The following is a 5,125-nucleotide window of genomic DNA, read 5'->3' as shown; positions in this document are numbered from 1 at the left end:
TATGTATGGGAGCTCTGGTAGCATAGTGCCTAAGGCACTTGACTGCTAACTAGAAGGCTGGTGGTTCAAACCCACCAGCCACTCCTTGGAAGGAAGAATGGGCAATCTACTTCCGTAGAGATACCACCTCGGAAATCCAAGGAGAGGTAACTATGAGTCAAATTGACTCTGCAGTGAGTTTGATTTTAGTTATATACATACACACACACACACACATATATGTATACATACATATATATATAATGCATACATACATATATATATATAATGCATACATATACATATATATATATATATATATATAATGTACTAGAAATCTCATGGTGTATCAATTAATATATTTAAGATGAATGTTTATTAGAATTTAAAAAGGTGCCAGATTGCAATTGGGATCATTATACTCCCTATCTCCAAGATTTCTTGTGTGAATGAAAAGAGATAATTGCATATGATCTACTTAGCACAGTGCATGGCTTTAGGGGAAGAGGAAAGGGAAACCCATCTGTGATAGTTAAGGTTGTGTATCACCTTGGCTAGGCCATGATCCTCAGTAGTTTAGCACTTTATGATGTAGTTATCCCCCATGATGAGATTTGATATAATGTAGTCACCTCGGTGATGAGATCTGCTAAAAGCAGTCAGTCAGGTAAAGCAGGTATGTATGGCCTGCTTCCAGTATATCTGAATGTCCTGGCAAAACTCTCTGGCTTTTTGTGTGATCTGAATCTTGCATCTGGCTCATCATTAACTGACTTCCAGTTCTTGGACTTGAACTAGTGCCCTGCTATATCACCTGCCAATTTTCAGATTGTTGCCTTCACAGCCTGTGAACCAACAGCCTGCCATCTTAGCTGCCAATCTTGCATTCATCAGCATCTGCAGCCAGCAGGCTGTTGTGTTCCCTTCCAGTCTAGGGTTCATCAGCTCCTATAGCTACATGAGTCAGGAGTATCCTCCAGCTAATCCACAGACGTGGGATTTGCCAGCTTCTATCATTGCATGAGCCGTTTGCTGGAAGTAAATTTCTCTCTACCTCTTTCTCTCTCATATATATATTTCACTGATTTTGCTTTTCTAGAGAAAACTCAACCTAAGACATCATCTTTTACTCCATTTACCAGAGATAATGAATGAGGATAGGGACACAGAGAAGAACACAAAGAAGGTGATTCCTGACGATTCAGAGATCCATTTGCGGACTAGGAAAGTGGTGTGCAAAGATAGGAGGCAGCACAGACACACTGGTACAAGAACAAATTCCAGACCCAAGACCCAGCTAGAATGCAAAAGTGTGTTTGAGTCTGGCAGCAGCTAAGGCTGGAATAATTGGAAGAAAGGACTTGTTCCAAACACAAATTCTAAAACTGAGGAGTGCTCAGTAAGTGTCTGAGGAACTGCAACACTGTGAAAGTAAATGATTCTGTCTATTATTTGAGTAGATTATGCATGCACATAGAATAAAGTTCCATATGTCCAAAGGGGATTTTGTGAAAAGGCTTCCTTCCTCTTTGCCCACAATTACCTTGTTCCCTCTTGAGCAAGGTTAGGGATTGTTTCTGCATCCTTCCAGAGACATTATGTGTCTCTGTACTCAAAGTTTACAGATGTCTTCATTCCATTCTAAATTAGCTTGGTGCTTTTTTAGGGATCAACTTTTTTCTTTTGTGATTTACTTTGAGTTTCTACTCTCCTGAGGCCAGTTTGGTACTTAATATATTTCTACAAAAATCATCCTGTTCATTAAGTTTTTCAAATTAATTTTAATGTAGTTGATCAAAGTCATAGTTTATGATTTTGGAATTTTTTTTCTGTATTTCAAAAAGGTAATTACTATGACATGTTACACAGTTTAAGAACCATACAATGATACATAGTATAAAAATGAGGCTCATTTCTACATCTTCTCTCTCCCATCCACTTAGGAGCTTTCCAATGAGTCATCAGTATAAGAAGCTTATTTTGTAATCCTACAAAAACATTCTAAGCAATTGGCTTGCAATAGCACCATAAAAATAGTTGTAATTACAAATCTTAAGTCACAGGTTTGCGTGAATAAAATATATTTATTTCGTTGCTTACTCTTAATGCAGTTGCTAATCCATAAAGCAATTTTGCTCCTACTTTGTCCGTTAAGACATTCAAATGCTACACTAAATCTTTCATATTTCCCCAGTCTGGTTCTCAAGAGTAGCTAGTTCTTTGAAGGGTTTCTAATGTAAAGATTGACTCTCAGGTGACAATTCAGGAAAATTAATTAAGAAAGTTGAGATTCAAAGTTACTAAACACATGCAATTGTATTTAATCTGCTAAAATTTACCTTGTATTGAAAGTTCAGAAGACCAAAGCACAGCATGCTGGATCACATGTTGGGGTTGTAGTCTGAATCCCCTGAGCAGTTCTGCTTAGTCAAACCCCTGCCATTTTGGGGAACCTATGAATGGGTGCTTTGAATACTGACTTGGGGAGCAGCTCTGGTCATGGGGAAAATATCCATGGGGAATTAGCATGTTTCTTTTTACCATTTATGAACAATATACAAATGGTACTTACATGCACACAACACTGATGAAAAGTATTTGTAACTAGCCACATGGTGGGATTGTTTCTATTAATCTTTTATCCAATATTATTCAAATAATCCCTGGCGCAGGATCGGGCAGTGTTTCGTTCTGCTGTGCATGGGGTCGCTATGAGTCGGAAACGACTCGAAGGCACTTAACAACAACAACAACAACAACAACAACATTCAAATATTCAAGAAAAGATTTAATAGTGAAAGAAGAAGAAGGAGAAGGGGATGGGGAAGCCAAGGAGAAAGATGTACTGACGGTTAGTGAGAGTTAGGTTACACTTTCTACTTGTGAGCACTCAGCACACACTGTCTTATCACAAATTCATCTGAGCTAGAGATATGAGACTGCTAACATTCCGGTCACTGCTAGCATTCAATACACGATACTAAGTTCAAACTAAAGTAGAGAAATAGAAGAAGTAGGGGCTAAAAGCTGGGAAGAGAGCCCAGCAGACTATGAATTCTTTTATTTTGACAGAGCAGTAATAGAGTTGTTTAGAAATCCAAACATTTGCAAGGATGGCTTTCAAATTCTTAAAGACTTTTAAAGCTGTTTCATAACTTGCTTGATTTCTCACTGCATGCATTTTGTGACAGATTGGGAAATACATCATTTTGACTTTTTCTCTTTGTTATGTTTTAAAAAGGGAAGGAGCACATGATCAGAGATAACAGAGGAGAAGCTTTACCACTGTGGTGGTGTCAGCAATGAGTCTCTGCAATGCCCTTTCTGATTCTTTCCTTAAAGGCTCTTTACAGTCCCCTGCTGTCTGTCACTCAGGATTGGGGAAGATCTTGGGGCAACCCTTTGTCCCACCCACTCCCACCCCCACTCACTATCAGAACAAGAGATTTAACATTGTCCCATACTTCCTTGAAGTGTCAAACTGCTTCTTCCTCATGCAAATATGAATAAAAAGTTCTCCACATATCTAAACCACATGTGAACCTGACTCTGCTTCTGAATCCCCAGAGAGCTTGCCTTAGGAAGAGTTTCCTGGAGACCGGAACCATGATTTGCAAATCTCCTCACAACTTTGCTGTCCCCATAGATCTTTGACACCAAACCAAATTCTGCAGAATTCAGTATATGAAATACATATCTTTTAAGTTTTTAAGTTTTAATCCTTTATTTAAAAATAACTAACACATTCATATAAGTAGAAAATAAAAAATTACAAAAGAATGTTGCAATGGAAAATCTCCTTCCCATCCCCTTCCCCTCACTGACTTTGGCCATGAATTATTATACCTGTTTCCTGATTTGGAAGTTGGAAAAAAAACGTTCAGCACACAAATTTATTCTGAGGATGCGGTGAAGTCACAAAGGTGGGTGCTGGCACATGGCAGGTATTCATGATTGTTACTCCCCTTCTTTCCCATATGCAGAAAGGCTTTCAGTGCCTCTGAAAGGTCTCCAGTTTTGTTTTGTTTTGTTTTTAAGAGTTAGTTTGAAGAGTGTATGGAGATAGAATAAAAATGTTGGCCAAAAAAGATTTTTTTAAGAGCGTATGAGGAATACAAATAAAAGCTGAAGGAGTTTTTTTTTTTTTTTTCCAAAAAGTAAATCATAATAAGACACAATGCATGATGGCAACAAGACCCAGTTGCCTCAGGCTGCAGACCTTCCACCCCTATAGATTTGGGCAGACTCAAGCGGCTTATCAATAGAAAACCTGAAGTTGGGTGTTTTACCACCACTCCCAGGGCATTTACCTGTGTGTACAGGTGTGTATGTACAGTATAATTAGCTAACAATCTGAGCAGGAGCTTTTGATGACTTCTTACATATTCTGATCCCCCTCTGTTTATGCTATATTATCTGGCTCTTACCAAGCTACAGTCACCCTAGTAACTTTACGTAGTTCAATATTTGAGTGTATTTTAAACATACCAAACGTGCCCCAACATTAACGGATCATGATTCAGTGACTCAGCCATAAAGCCCGAGGCTAAATTTCATGGTAACAGGAGCTCATAATGACACAGATTAGGGTGAGGCTAGGGCTGGTAGGGAAAATCCAACTTGATATGTTTTATTGAACTGCTTCATTTTATTTCAAGGAGAGGGTTTTAGCCAGAAGGTAATGATAGCAGGTAAGAAAGCGTCTCAGCTGACATTAATGGACATAAGCCATTGTTGTATTTTATATTTCGTACACAGTTCATTATGGAGATGAAAGGATTAAGGCGAAATTCTTGCTGGTCTTCTCTGACTGCCTGGATCCAAAGTGGAAAAATGTATTGATCCAGATATATCTTGATAGCAATGTTTTTGAGCATCAGGGATGTATATTTTCCACTGCCACAGTTTCAGTGTTTCCTGGGATTCTAATTGTTTTACTTTTTGAAATGCTGAATAAATTCAAGCCATCATTCTCACAGTACAAAGTTAAACTGCCACAATGTGCCTTAGTGGCACACTTCCACTTGTATGAGAATATTACCAGAAACTGTGGGAGTATCTACAGAAAGGAATTCTTTTTTTTTTTTTTTTAGGATTTGGGTGAAGATTTACAGAGTAAATACACTTTTCATACAGCAGTTCACAT

This window comes from Orycteropus afer, unplaced genomic scaffold (assembly GCF_000298275.1).
Source record: "Orycteropus afer afer isolate SDZICR_OR568_19922 unplaced genomic scaffold, OryAfe1.0 scaffold00027, whole genome shotgun sequence".
Classification (NCBI taxonomy): Eukaryota; Metazoa; Chordata; class Mammalia; order Tubulidentata; family Orycteropodidae; genus Orycteropus; species Orycteropus afer.
The sequence above is the reverse complement of the archived record's forward strand: the minus strand, read 5'-3'. Positions refer to the sequence as shown.